The sequence below is a fragment of the Lissotriton helveticus genome, chromosome 7, assembly GCF_964261635.1.
Source record: "Lissotriton helveticus chromosome 7, aLisHel1.1, whole genome shotgun sequence".
In the NCBI taxonomy this organism is placed as follows: Eukaryota; Metazoa; Chordata; class Amphibia; order Caudata; family Salamandridae; genus Lissotriton; species Lissotriton helveticus.
Window position 1 is genome coordinate 1,334,746,042 of NC_136068.1, and position 16,326 is coordinate 1,334,762,367.

Genomic DNA, 16,326 nt, shown 5'->3' on the forward strand with positions numbered 1-16,326 from the left:
CTGAGTTTACATCCCCTCTTAATATAGGTTCTGATATGCATCGCAATCTGAGTAAGTAACTGTTTAGGTACTCACAGGAGTAACAAATCAAAAAGGTAATTGAATCTGGGTACAGCAGTACATTGTCTGCATCCTTCTCACAATGACAGGTTCAGATGTGACCACTTCACAAAATCGTGATAGGTGGAAGCCATCAGGCAGAGAAAGTTGTACTCCATATGTGTGATACCCCTATTAATGCAGACACTTAGATAACAAAGTCCTACAGGTACCCACCTAATATTATAGAAATATACTGGCATTACAATGATAATCTTTTAGCTTAGAAAGTGTGAGACATTGTCTATAATAGACATAACTGCAGTGATTGCAGGCCTGGGGTGAGATAACAGAAATAAGATATCATCAGCATATAATAACCTCCACTATCCCTGCAGAGATACCCTGCACTTTAAGGTAATGCTTACTAGCAATTGATAAACGTTGCAAGGCAAGTAAGAAGAAGAGTGGGACAGGGGACATCTCTGTGTACTTAGTGACCTTCCGTATCTCAATAGTACTGAACATAAAGCCTCCGCAATTGACCTTTCCTGTGTGAAAGTCATTAAGAAGACCTATATAGGAAGTTCTCACCTAACTCCATCTTGCATTGGAATCAGAAAATAATTCCAGCCGACCTCTGACTTATGGACTAACTGGGGAATAACTTCGAGTAATGTTTAGGCAATAACCTTTAAATTCATATTAATCAAGGTAACTGGGCGCCAATGATAGATATTTCTTTCAGTAGAGTGGTATCCAATGGCTTCAGCGTATGTACTTTCAAAGTTACCTTTGAGCGTCCCACTGCTGGACTTGGCAGATGACGTCATGTGGGTCCAGGACAAAGCAAAGCTTAATGGAAACAGAGTAAGTACTAGAGGCACATTTCAGTGCCTTGGCTCTCTTCTGTTTGACTGAGCTTCAGTGGCAATAATAGTAACCACTACCCTCAAGGGGTGTCTCTAGAACTTGATAGTGACTCAATGATACACAGCGCTATAAAGAATTGAATGAAAAGAAACCCATGGTTGCTCGAACCTAAATTACATTCTGCTGGCAAAATAAACCTACTTATCAGTCTCCTGAGGAAGCATTAGCAATAGTGCTGCACAAAACACGACCTCTAGCAGCAGATTTCATTTTTACACATGTCCATTAGGTTCATTAATTGTGCAATAATCATGGTTCACAATCCCTCTGGTGACATTCTCATAGGCGGCAGTGGGTTATAATGCTGCATGATTTCTGTAGGAGTAAAAATATCACCAGACCCTCAAATCATCATACTGACTAAACAGGGCTGCCAGTGTTGCCCCGGGAACCATTGTCTCTATAGCATCCTGACACTATCAGGCCCCCTATCGAGCCCCAACCAGCTCCATCTACAAGAATGTCCATGATTCAGTTGCTCTCACTCCGTTTATCTGGCCAGGGTGAGCAGAATAGAGCAAACAGCAGAACTGAATGCCCGGTTCCTGTGGGTTTTAGCTAAGTGGAGGGATTAGAGTATCCAACCTCGACCGGGTGGTCTCTAATCCTGGGTGTAGTTCGCGTAGTCATGCTACGCGTAGCTACACAAATTGCACTTTGCACTACGCAAACTACACGTAGCTATGCGAACTGCGTAGTGCGGTCGGGAAAGTTCTCTTCACACTGATTGCTCACTGCTGGATGCTTGTTCGCACTGTGCAATCATTGCAAACGGCATCTTGCACAGTGCAAGCGATCGTTTTCTACCGCTCAAATAGATTTGTACTCGAGCGGCAGTTTTCTCAAATGCGGACTGGTAGTTTCTCATTGCGAGCAGTTGCCAGCATATGTGACCACTTGCAATGAGAAACCTGACCTCCCCAGGTTAATAATCTCGCCGGGAAGTTTATTTTCCAATCTAGTGATCGGCAACTTGATGTTGCTGATCGCGAACGAGGAAAAAGTCTCACCAGGATGATATTTTGCTCACTCGCGGTCGCCGACTTAACGCTGAGGAACGCGAGCAAGCTAAAAATACCTGCTATGCTACGGGTTTTTGCATTGTGCTAAGTGCAGTTCGCATTATTGCGCAAACTACACAAACTACTCGAGCGTAGCGTAGTCCTACGCCCAGGGTTAGTAGTTTCTGCTTTGTCGGTTCCCGCCTGGTTCATGTCTCTGGCACCAGCAGAGTTGGCTTTCCATCTTGGGTGTCATGCTGCTCACCACACAGTGTCATGGGCTGGTATGGCACTGCCAATTCCTTGGGACAGAAATCAGTGGCCCTGGTGGATGCAGCAGACAAAGGTACTCCCATACACAGACAGCGATTGCAAACGGACCCTCTGTTCACCGGTGAAAGGCGGGAGAGCTGGTGCCTTTGTGGAGCTTAAACAGAGAGTTTCTGGCACCCACCGAACATGACAACCCTGACCCCTCAAGGATCATGGAAACTGACCCAAACCTTTCGCTCAGTCACCCTGCTTACTTGTGCTCAGAGAAATATACAGAATACAATATATTTGTTGAACCAACGTTATTTTTGTATAGAACACATGTGCTGCGATAATCAGTAGACAGAATCAGATGAAAGTGATTTCAAGCACCAAAAGAGTAAATAGTAGATACAGTTCTACAGTGGTGCTAAAACAGTGTAAATATGCAGGCATATAAACAAGGCAGTAATCAGGCATACTCCTATCATGCAAATCCTACTCTAAGTGTACCTACAGTGTAGGTGTAGGGCCAAGAATCTCCCCTAGGGACGATCATACCCCATTACCTGGTGGGAGAGAATGAAGGACCCCATCTTGGTCACAAACTGGATACCGCTCACGAGATGTCAGACCACTGCGTGGTGAGGTCTCAGCATGCAGGGACCCTGTCAGCTGAAGTGCCTCCTCTGCTAATATATCGGGATGCTCCTTATTCAAATAAAACGTAGCCTTGCAATATACATTGTAGATTAGCAATGTTATGAATATGTAGATAGCTCTGTTGCCCCGTGGATGAAGGTAGAACAACAATTGCACATAGTGAGTAATGAGGCCCTGTACATGATGTATGAAGCATCGTGATAATGTTGTGTGAAGCTAGATGTGTAAACAAAGTAGTTTCAGAGAAACTAATCCAACATTGGTATGCATGCAAATATGTGCAAAAGTTCATAGCAGAAATGTTATTGCGAAAAAGAGGACAATGTAAGAAATGAGCAGCTTCACTACATGGGGTTAACACGGAAACATAACACACACTCCTCCTACTAAGGGTCGAAATATCAATTCTATCTAAAAAGCCAACAGGCTATAATGAAAAAATATTTTAAAGAGGTTAAAAAGCTGCTTTTAAAATCACCTAAAAGCAAGTTTTCCTTTAAAATATAAAAAGCTTCAAAGACATCATACTATTTGAAATTCCAAGCACTCAAAAAGACAAGGTGCCTAAAAAAAGCAAAAAGAAAACTGTTTTGATTCAGTTTTCTTAAAAAAACAGGCCAAATGATTCCAACACAGAAAAAAGGCATTTGTTTATGTGTCCCGATCGGTAGGTGCATTATTGCTGTTGCCCACAACCACAGATGAGTCGACAGTCCAATAGGTGCACTTCGAAGCAGGTTAATGGAGCAAAGGAGATTCATTCAGTTCCCACAGCAGCCACTGAGGGAGGGACTGCATTCTGTAAGCCGATCGTTGAGCCGGTGTCCATTTCACTAGGAACCCAAGCATCCCAGGGTGGCTTGAAGAATACATTCATCAGCAATGGACTACGCTCGGGACAACAATACCCACGGGCCTATAAGGGTCCATCAGTACTTCAATGAGCAGTGGAGCAACTGATTATGATCCGAGGCATAGATACAAAACGTATTCATGGCTGCAAAGCAGGAAATGGAATACAGGTTGTACGCAGTGAAGCCAAACAGGCCTGAAGGTCAAGAACCAGTGCTCATTTAATTCTCAAAGCCAAGGTGTGCTGAAGCAGTGTACCATGCGCTCACAGCATTGCAGCACAAGTAGTGCTGTCTCCATTCCGGGTTGAACAGGGATGTCCATTGCAGAGCAGAAAAATGTAACTGAGGTTTCCCGCCACATGTAGCAGGAAAAGCAGGAGCCCTCCAAAAATGCATCCCAACACAGAGTGTATGAAAGATGATATGTCTCGAAAAATCGTCTGAAAGGTGCTAACCTGTCCAGAGGCATTACATTTAAAAAAGTGCATTATTCCCTTTGTTTCAGACATATTAAAGATACTGTGGTCCAGCTCCCCAAAATGCAGCGGGAAGTTAGTGTGTGGTAGTGTCTGTATTTCAGACGAGGACCTTGTAACCTGGAGATCAAATGTTTCTCTGGCTGAAGTTAAGGCCACATCCTTTTGAAAAAGCATGGCTTTCAGTTTGCTCAGAGAATCAAAGCATATATTGGAAACATTTATTGAAGGCCATAGCATTGCCTCCCTAACTGTGCAGGCAGGTGGAAACAATACTTGTGAGCAACATGTGAATATGTAATTAATCGTCACCAGATAAGTGATGCTCGGTTCCATTCCACAGAAACCTTGATCATTCAGCATCAAATAGCCCCATTCAAAAGCAGCTTGAAAACCGGATAAATCACGGCAGCCGGGGAACGCTTCAGATAACAGGACTAATTTGCCACAGAAGCCTTGCATGCCCCATGAAGAGAAATATATTTGCAAACTAGGGATCCTCACAGTCGAACCACTAAGGAAACCCTCGGCGTCCCCATTTGTGCATCTGAACCTGAATGGCAACTCCCAGTACTCATGCACATAAACTTCCCCTAGTGCTTTGTATCTGCCCACCTGCTAGTATTATAGACAATATTGGAATTGGAAAATCATAACTAGTAGGGTAATCTAATTATTGATTGTCCAGTTTGTAGATGGTGTCTCTTCCATGTTGAAAGGTAATTGGTCTAACTTCTTAATGTGGAACATGGTAAACTTCGCATCTCTGCGTGCCATTACTTTCTGTCTTTCTGTTAGATTGTATGCTGAAAACAGACTCGTACTATTGATGTAACTCCACTGCATGTGGCCAGAACTTAGTGTTTGCTACGTCCAGCTCATTATTACAATGGCCCGTAATTGTGACTGTCCATGCAGTAAAATAGACATGTCTTGCTGTATAATGTTAATTGCAAAAGACACTATGTTGCCCAGTGAATACATTCTGGATGATAATGTGGTCATACCATTGCCTATCACAGCCAAAGTATTTTCTAAATAAGCACTATCTATGTGGCGCAATCTCTCAACAACTTCTGTTGAGAAAGTTTCCAGAGCTCATTGTATATTCCATACAAGAAGTGTTTTTGATGTGTGTTCTGGGGACCTGATAAAAAATCCCAGAGATCCATGTCATCAGAAAGGAGGGATTAGTGATGCTTCACCTGAGAGAGTATTAAGGTTTTTAGCCAATCAAGGCACAACTTTCCAACACTATATGATGTCACCTCCCCAGAGTGTTCTGTTTTACATATTGCTGATCAGGCTGATTGATCCTAAATCCTTCGATGTTGCCCAGGAATCTAGATTGACACACGTTTGTGTACACAGACCAAATCAACAATCCCTTCCAATTTGAGTCTGATGAATTAAAAAAAACATAATGTATCATGGTGACTAATGTATCCTCACTGAAGTGTGTTAAGTGCTGCCAATTCTCGAAGCGTGAGGATGCGGGAATAAGTTAAATGTTCAAATTCTTCATTTTGCCTATTTCAAGACAGAAAGTTTGTTGCACTGTTATATTCAGGAAAATAATTTTATGTGGTACGAGGCATGATCTAAATAAAGCCTCCGTTCCCTGAACCTGCCAATATTTTGCCCCCAGACATATTTTGTCTCTATGGTGTCTTTCCAAAAGTCAAAACCCTTTACAGACAGTTGGGAAATAAAGGTAGCAGAGTATATCAGCTTGGTGTTTGTTAGCATATTTTTCTTTGCAGAGCTAGGCTATAATAATAAGAGGCTGGGTCTCATGTGTCAAAATCCGAAAAATATGCAAACTTTTGTGCAAATGTTTTAGAACTACCTTTTGGCGGTGTTGGGCAATGTTCCCATGGAGTGTAATTGAAAACAGCGCATTGGATACTAGCTATGCATAACAAATGGTGACCATAATGTTGATAGAGAACATGTTGCCAAAATTAGATGTACCATCATACAATTCGTCATTTGAAAATTCAGCTGATTGCTCTAGATCTGCAAGCAAATTATGTATAGTTTCAATGTCCCAATCATCAGAGAAAGTACTAGAGGTGATGAAATCGATTAAAGAAATTTTAAACAAATATGGAATTTGTAAAAGTTCAGTAATATATATCATACAATATCCTATCTCATACTATTCCTCTTCTGGAACTGGAACTTCTGTAAAGTTCACCAGGGACAGGTCTCTTAGTTCATGGTGTGATGATGCATGTGGTTTCAGAAACAAGTTCACAAGTTGTACTGCAGAGCGTTCTTGGAGATAGTGTCCATTCAGGAGTAGAAAAAAGACAGTTACTAACCCAACCCAGAGAACCAGGAAAAGTAATCCAATTGTAATCCAGAGATGTATACAAGGAGCAAAAAAGTATATATTTTTCAGCTAAAGTTGGAAAGTATACATTCGTAGCCTGAAAGAGAGAGATGGTGGTGGCAGCTCAGGTTCACTTGAAACCGATGAGAAGTTGTTGTAATGCACAAAGTAGCCTGATGGTCTATATTTATGGTAGCTCAGCAGGCTTTGTGGAACTGGGAGATGACTAGATTTGTGGCATATTCACATAGAAGTTGTCAATTGTTTTAATTGAGATTTCTGTACTGACAATATCATTAAATGCAATGTGAACGTATGCCACTGTTTGTACCCGCACAATGCTCGTCAATACAATGTAAATGTATACCATAACTTGTGCCAGCACACTATGCCGACATGAGCAACAGTTATACCAATGTATATAACAATCCATGCTCGTAAAATATTATTGTTGTTGCTACAGAGACCACTGTCAAATAACGCTCAGAGCAGAGCAAGCATAATCTTGTTAATACCAGTAGAAACTATATCAATGTACAAAATGACAAATGTATGCACAATCAGGATAATGTCAATAAAAACTATACCAGTGGCTGCCATATAATATTTAGGAGTTCCGATGAATGTAGATCATTACTACTGGTTTCACCCAAGGTGACCTTTAAATCAACCCCGAGTTAGAGATACGTGATCATGCAGGTCATGCTACCCATATCTATGCATGTCGAGTACCAGGTTACAGGTGGGGTACCTCCTAAACCAAAGACAAACACATTACCATGGAAAAACCTGATCAATTACAGAGATTGATTGTTGCACCCCAAACAATTCTGAGAACATTGGCCCCAATGAAACCTGTTTGGCCAAAGGCTCACTTTCCCTAAAAATAGCACAAAATTATATACCACATGTAGATAGGCACACTCAACTAATCAGAACATGACAGGCACCCCACATGTAGTGATCATGCGCTGCGCATGCTGGACACATACACACGGGCTCACACTAGCTCTCTCCGAGAGTCATCTATGCCCTTGCCAAATAGCTGTGTTTGTTGATTTACAACCCAAGATGTATTTTTGGAATGTAGAAATTATTTTATTGTACCGCATGAACTGTATAACTTAAATTGGCAGCCAAAAACCATGAACGTAGAGAGATTCTGAGCAGATGCACTCTGTCCAGGCTCTCATGGCTGCAGTGCTCAATTAAACCCACTTGTTCCTGTTTTGCCAAATGTCTTGACTCTACATTTATTTAAGGTAAGTTCATATCTTAGCAACATTTGGACTGTCTTTCATTAATGGCAGAGCTAGTTTCTGAAGGTAAAAGTGGAATAAGAGGTCTGACATTTCTCTGGTCAAAACATAATAGCGTATCCAGTACAGGCTTATGTTTTGTATTCTGGGATTATAGTTCTGATTTTATAAATTACTAAAGAAAATACTTATCTTAGAATACAAAGCATACACTTCGATGCTACTTGTGTAATTAGCTAGGAAGATAGGGAGCTCTTTAAAAGGCAGCATAAAGCAGGGTGTGACCTCCAGAACAGCACCAAACAACACGTTCAGATAAGTAACAGCACTTTTTTGTCCCCATACACTGTGTCCACCTTCCTTGTTTCCCACTACTTACCTCTGGGAGGCAGCTGTGAATTCTGTCTGTTCTTCTGGATTCATCATACTTGCCATCAGTAGTTAGGTGAAGGTAGCAAGACCATATGGATGGCTAGTCATGTGGTGTTAGGCCTCCCCATGCTCTCAGCTTTCTGTATTTCAAAGCATGCTGAGGTTGAGTCCCTGACCTGCATATGAAGAGGCAGAAAGGCTTGGAAAAGTAAGGGTCTCAGTGATGAACTGGGGCTGAAGGCCTACATTTTCAGTCAAACAGCCATGTCCTGGTGCTCTACAATACACTGTCTTTGGCCAGGGAGAATGGACCTGGAGTCTGTGCCTCAGATTCCACCTGGTCTCAGGCTGGGGTGGTGTAGGTAAACACATTGACCCATTTTAGTCTGTGGGAAAGGTGGGGTCAAAGGAGGGACAAGCATGAAAGACAGGCCTCCTGCTTCTGCCTGGGCTGTAGAACCCCAGCCCCAAAGCATGATTGGCATTTTATAACCTTGCTCTTGTGAGTTTTCTATGCTTCTGTCGGGATGAGTTAGGGCAGCTCCAGCCATATCCACTCACATGCCTAGAGGGTCGCTCTGCTCTGTGCCTTGAAGGGTTGAATGGAGTGGCACGTGACAGAGAGTGACAGACAGCCCATTAGTGTTGAGTAAACAGTCAGCAATCCTCTGCAGTGCTTACACTAATGGCATATCAAAAAAATGGCAGGGTGCAGCCCTAACGCCTTTTGAAGGAACCACGTTTGGGGCCCGTGTCTCCAGAGACATCGGAGGGAGATTCCTTTCAGACTTTCTCTCCATCCTAAGCCACTTGGGTCCATCGTGAGATTGTCCACTGAAGTGATAGTCTAGGGCTGTTGCTGGTACCATAATCACATAATCCAGAAGACTAGACAACATCAGAGATGAAGATACCGTAAAGTGGTAGATGTTGTAAGCAAGCATATGGAACTATGTCAGACATGCTGCAACGTCGCCCTGCACTTTTACACAGTCCGGAGCCGAAGATTGTGAATGAGCCAACAGTGCAGAGAGATGAGGGCCACATTTGTACTTTATTGAAGAGGGAAAAACAGTTACTTCAAGTCTATTAGTAAAACAGCTCCAATAACTGCAGGTACTGAAAAGGTATCATATGAGTTTTCCTAAGATGAAATCAATGTTTTTGAAAGGTCCTGCAGACCGCAAATACGGTCACAAAACACTCATACATGCCATTTGCACTCGCGATTAGGAAGGGGCGCCTTTGGCACGCCCCTTCCTAATAGCGAGTCGCTAATGCTATTTTGAGAGTCACTTACAGATTAGCGACTCGCAAAATAGGGTTAGCACATTGTGCACCTCTATTTTGCGTTCACAAACGGGCCAAATGGACCTTTGCGACTGCAAAAAACAGTCGTACATCCAGCCCTTAATCCCCGTCATCTTCTTTTAGACCGACAGGGAGGGACCAGGAAATGTTTTCTATTTTTCTCTTTACATAGATTGGTGAATTATGTCTGAGTGACCAGGGAAACCTCATTCCGTTAGGACTAGGACGTGAAAGATAGACAAGGAGGTAATCCATAGTTCCCTTTATTTTTTATTATTCTCAGTGAGGAACACCACACATCTTTTTAGAGTGTGTCAGGAAACAGGAACCATATCTAGACAATTTCCATTAAATATTGAGTCAGTGGAAGATTTTGAGTGCAAAATTGCAATGAAAGGTTTAGGTGTTTGGAGTAGGCATACATACATGCAAGTTCAGCTCCTCACTCGTAGAATAATTTATGTGAAGAGTAAAGCTTGCCAAAAAAGTCCAAAATCTATGTAGGTTTACGAAAAAGGCCACTCATCACTGATACCAGGAAAAGATTGCATTCTGCAATCTTTTTAATCAAGTTCCAACAGTACACAAATTGTGAGAGATTAACATGGATGTATATGTTCAATTAAAAGCCCACACTTCAATTGAATTATGGTTAGAAAACCCAGAAAACCCCAGTCCGTTGGCCATTTATAGTTATCTGCACAAACCTTATCTCAGACACATGCCATGCACTCCTCATTTGACACAACTGATGACATCACTGATGAAATCACATATAACACCGCCAATTATGCCACTTTTAGGGACGTTTATAACTTCATGAAATGGTAACATGATGACATTTTCAAGACTCAGTTTGAGAGTTTTTTCTACTCACACCACCCGCAAATACCACCAATTGTGGCAAGTATGTTGTTACCTAGATACAACATGATCTGTATGAACTTGTGTATATCATCAAACTACATGATTAGCTCAACCAGTACGCTTTGAGCATATTGTGCGATGACACGAAGACTCCAAACTTCAATTAGGTACAGTCTTAAATAGGCCTGGGTTTGAAATTCCACTCTGCTAGCGGAGTTTGCTGAGTTTTTCCTACTCCGTGCACAGCACAGTGCATGGAGTTTTGAACAACTCCATGCAGTGAAGCAGGGTTTTTTCTGTGCTTGAGAGAGCGAGCAAGGAAAATCTTACTCCAGACCACCTCCTAGCAAAATTTCTCAATGCGGGCAGTTGCGGATGGTTGCTACCGCTCGCGTTAAAGAACCTTCCATTCTCATTGAGTAAGCTGCCACTCGAGTAGAACATCTACTCAAGCAACAGAAAGAAGCAGCGTCCTTTTGCACTGCGCATTTTTCCCTTGACCCCATCTCAATTACAGTGTTAAAGATAGCGGCACCTTCCATCAACGCTATTGTGAACTTCATATTTAACACCTCGCTGGCAACTGGTGTGCTCCCAATAGCTTGGAAAAAGGCTAAAGTGCTCCCGTGCTAAAAAAAACAGCGGCGGACCCCAAGCAAGTAGTAAACTACAGGCCCATTTCCCTTCTTCCTGCTCTCTCCAAGATCCTGGAGAAGGCAGTTAATTACCAAGTTTCCAGTTACCTGGAAGACAATGAAATACTCCACCAGATTCTATCCAGTTTCCACCCCCAATTTAGCATGGAGACCGCATTTCTTGAAGTGGTGGAGCATGTTCGGAGCACTGTAGACACTGGGGACAAGGCCATGCTTAAACTGCTGGAACTTACGGCAGCTTTTGACACCGTGCCCCACCTTAAGCTGCGTGAACGCCTCTATGAGATAGGGATCAGACATTCAGCCTTAAACTGGCAATCATCATTTCTGGACAGATGGACTCAGGAAGTATGGCTGCCACCCACACCTCACAAGCCTGACCACTGACTGTAGGAGTTCCACAGAGCTCGGCTCGTAGTCCCACCCTGTTCAATGTATATCTGATGCCCCTAACAACTCTCACTGAGTCCTTAGGCGCAAAAGTCATCTCTTATGTAAATGACACGCAGCTTCTTTTTGCCTGGGAGAAAGGTAAGTACTTAGATGGGAAGCTGATCTCGAGATGTCTCACCAAGGTGTTTCACTGGCTGGATTTGCACTATCTGAGCTGCAACCCAGATAAAATGTAGATTGTGACCTTCAGAGATGTCCCTCAAAATTGTGTGGAAAGCTGCTGGCCGAGTGATTCCCCGCTCCCTGGTTCCCCACAAAACTGCGTAAAGAACTTAGGGATCAAAGTTGACAGCTCCCTCTCCTTCTAACCTCAGATTCAAGCCCTAGTTGGGTCCTACTTCAACATGCTTTGCATGTTGAAAATGTTTCTACCTCTTCTATCTGAGTCTGCAGGTCGAAAGGTAGTGCAGGCCCTGATTACATCGAGACTCAACTTGTCTATGGGAATGCTCCCAGACTATCTTCTTAACAGACTGCAGGTGGTGCAGAACTCGGCAGCAAGACTGCTACTCAGACTCCCACCTAGATCCCACATGACCCCTCACTTGAGAGCCCTTCATTGGCTCCCGGTTAAAAAGAGGGTGGTCTTTAAGGCTATGGTCCTGATGCACAAGGCCTTGCACGAGATGGGCGCACCATATCTCAGTGAGAGGATCAGCGCATACATTCCAGCATGCACCCTTCGCTCTGCCTCAGCGTACCTTGCAGGAGTGCCCCACATCAATCGCCTCAGAAAAGGTGGGAGATCCTTTTACTACCTGGAATCACTCTATTGGAATAAACTCCCACTAGACCTTCGTCTCGCACACAGCCTGGATATCTTCAAGAGGAAACTAAAAACCTGGCTCTTTAACAGCTAATCCAGTTGCCTGGTTTATCCCCGACTGCCTAGCGCCAGGACACTCTGCTGAGTGGCTGCACACTTTACAAAACAGAAAAAACAACATAGCATAACATAACATTCCGTTGAAACCGATTTCACAGCACCGGACAAACACTCCGAGATAAAATCAGTGCAACTGGTGAACGTGCATTACTCCTTTGCTTGCGGAACTTCACGTAGCGTGTCAGAGTTTTTTGGTCACTTCGCTTAGTGGAACTACACAAACTCCACCTAGGCCTAGTCTTAAACCACACTTGGTACTGTTATCCTATCTATGCCAACTTGAGGTCACATTAGGAGCAAGCTTGAGTAGCTTTCAGTGGAGGGGGAATTATTGTCCATTGCTTAAGAGGTGAAACATGCAAGCAAGTTTGACATTTAATGCCATATATCCTACCAATATCTTGATTATCTGTGGGAATACCATGGAATATGCTTCCATCTAGTGTGGTACCAATGTGAATATCACAGTTATGGTAATCATTGTGTCCGTTTCTCTGCATCTTATGCTCACGCTTTACATATGTGCCTGTTAAATTTTATGCAAATAGAGCAAAGATAACGTCTTTCAAGCGCACTCTGAGATGACACCTCTTCCGTCTATCAAGTGTCCTCAACTTCGGGTGAAGTTGGCCATCTCCTTGAACCCTGGGTATGCAACTTACTTGTTCCTAGTACATGTTGTACAAGTCCTATGGTCTTGAAGCATACTCTAAAATCTCAACCCTTCTTTCAAGTATTAAATGAATGTATAAACTGTTGATTTAGTTTGTCTTTCTCAGTGGTATAAAATGTGAGCCTCAATCATTTCTTGTGTTTGCTTGAATTGTACACAATCTACCTCATACATTATATTTGCTCAAATCATGTTGTCATTAATGACGTATTACCTCACCAGTGATCACAACAATTATATAATTAGATACTTCATCAGTGATGCCATGTGTGAAGTTATGAGTGCGCATAGTGGCAGTGTAAATCGGGAGTTGCTCAGCAATCTAAGCTAAAGTTTTTTCGATTTTTATGTAATCACAAATTAATGTTAACCTTTATTTTTAAAGTGATTTCTGAAGGTACTCTTTTAAACATGCTGTAATAATTCATTATGAGCAGAAGAAACCATAATGTACCATTAACAACATTTTCTTGGTGTTGTTGTTATAATTCTTCCTCCTCCTATTAAACAAACGACTTCATTTAGATGTGTACAGCAGACGCTTCCCAAGTCTGTTGTCACCAACCTCTTGCTTCGCCAACCCTCAGTGTGGATCGATGTCAGCAATGTGCAGTGTAGATTGGCCTTCTTGCCTCACCTACAGGTTGCGATCATACTCTGTGCTCAACCTTCTCTGGGCCTTAGGCTGTGCCCTTGGAGAGCTGGTTGCAGGCCGCAAGCTAAACCTTCTATGCACCAAAGTTGCTGTGTAAGGTAGTGGATTGAAAGTGATCAGTTATGCATAGTTGGCTCAGTATTTCAGCTATCTGTTAGCCCCAATTCCACTGAGCCATCTACAAAGGAGCTTTTGCAGTGTCTGCTGCACTTTGGACACAAAGCTTGGCCTGCAGCAAGGCCCCTGCACCAGCTCCTGTGCCATCAGATGAATCAAGGATCCTGATCCGCAAACTATCTATGAATTAACACTGTAGGTACACTTAGTTTAAATCCCATCTGCCAACTTTATTTATTATAGATATCTCAAAAACTACGTAAATGATTTACACTCAACTAAGAAAAGATATTGCAATGAATACTATTCTAGTTTTCAAGGCAATAACATCAGTGTTTTTCGCTGAATGAGCAAAAGTAGAAAAAACGACTTTTGACCGACTGTGTAATTTTACCTCTCATGGGTGGATCTGCGTGAAACTTGACATACTGAATTGTACCCACATACGTAAGTTATTTAGAAAGATGTTTGCAGATATCTCAAACAGCACCAAAGTTATAAGCAAACAAATAAATCATAAATATATATACATGTAGATAATATATCCATTAGCTTGTAGTGGATCTGCAACGATATATATATATATCACCTACTGGCAGTCGCCAGTAGGTAGTTATAGTTAGGACCAAGGGGCATATTATCACCGGTTTAGCGGCAAAAAAATGCAGCTAAAGCGGCGATAATGGGCTTGATAACATGACCTGGAGAATTCCAATAGAAGCCCATGTTCACACCAGAACATGGACTTCTATTGGAATTCTCAAGGACATATCATCAAGCCCATTATTGCCGCTTTAGCAGAAGTTTCCTGCCAATAAACCGGCGATAATTTTTAACACCGTCCTTGATAATATACCCCCTAGTTTCCATAGGAAAAGCGTTTTTTTCTCAATATCTTTGACGCAGGTTGACGAATCTTCGCAAAATGTTCAAAATTAGTGGACCGCGCCTGTCAGCTCCTGTCTTGAAAGTTTCGGGATGATTCGACAAGCTGGGGCTGAGAAAAAAGGGGGTCCCAAAACGTGTTTTCCCCAAGTAATTTTCCATAGGAAACTTTAGACACAGCTACAGCCCGAACTGCTGAACAAAATTACACCAAATTTGGCAAAAAGGTAGAGCTTAGTTCAGAAAGCGACCTCTTTTTAATAATGGTGTGAATCTGTTCAGTAGTTCCTGAGAAGTTAGAAAAAGAAAAAGTTTCGATATCTGGGGCAGCGGTGGGTTTGAGAACCGTTCGGAGGACGAGCTTCATTGTGATTGCCTGCCAACACTCCAAACCTGGAAGTGTTGGCAGCCATCTTGTGACTCGGTAGAACTGAGTCACAAGAAAACAGTGAAACACAGTGAAAAAACAAGAAAAGGGGGCAGGGTAGAAGCACCATGACACCATAGGCCTGCTCAAGGGGTCCCAGAAGGACCCCAGGAACAAAAAAAGCATTAAAAAAATCGGCCAAAGTCGCACTGGTGTCGATAACATAAAAACCGAATTGCGGGCTCCTGCGCTTCCTTGTATTTAAGCCCCCGGGTGGGCCAGGTCCTGGGGGCACTGAAAAAAATGTGTGGGAGGGCCCCAATCCCTCCATGCAGCCCCGGGGATCGCCACCTCCCTGGGGCTCAGTTTAATGTAAAAAATGTTTAAAAAATGCGTGGAGAGGGCACGAGCCCCCCACATGCCCCGGGTACCACCACCACCACAGGGCACTGTATATTTAAATTTGAGGGTCCGTTGCGGACCGCCAATCCCTGGGGACTACCACCTTCGCTGGTTTTCTAAATAAAGGGAGGGGGCCATACGTCCCCCTCCTGGAGCCCTTGATGGCCCTGGAGACCGCCAGGGCCGGCTCCTGCAGTGTCCCGGGCTGCCCACCCCTGGGACACTGCTGTTTGCTAAGGCAGGGCAGGAGCCGTGCGGCTCCCGCCCTGTCATAGCAAACACTGGTTTGGATTTTGTAAGCGAGAGCAGCAAAATCCAAACCAGATTGCTTTTCCACAAGGGGAGCTGCATTTCAGCAGCTCCCGCGTGGAAAAGCAATGCCTTCTCCCGCAGGAAGTGGGGAGCCAGCGGGACCTTGGTGGAATTGGGCCCCCCACACGGTCCTCAACGGAAAGGCCAGGCCCCTCGGGATGGGGTCCCTGGGGCCATGAGTAGCCTGGGAGGGGGAGGCCATGTGGCCCTCCCTCCCTTAATAATATATATTTTTTTAAATTTAAGAAAGAGGCACAGCCCTGGGAGATGGGATCCCCGGGGCTGGTAGAGGCCTACGGAGGAGGGCAACTCAGCCCCTCCTAGATTTTTTATTATATAAAATAAATAAATTTATATCCATTCCCTGGGGGATGGGGTCCCCGGGGACAAAATTGGCATTGTGAGGGGGCCACATGGCCCCTTCCTGTTTATTTTCATTTAAAAAAAATAGGGGTCAGGCCCTGGGGGATGGAGTCCCCAGGGCTTCAAAAATTGGAAAAGAAGGGAAGCTACACAGCCCCCCTTCTGAAAAAAAAAACGGCATCGTGCTGGAGG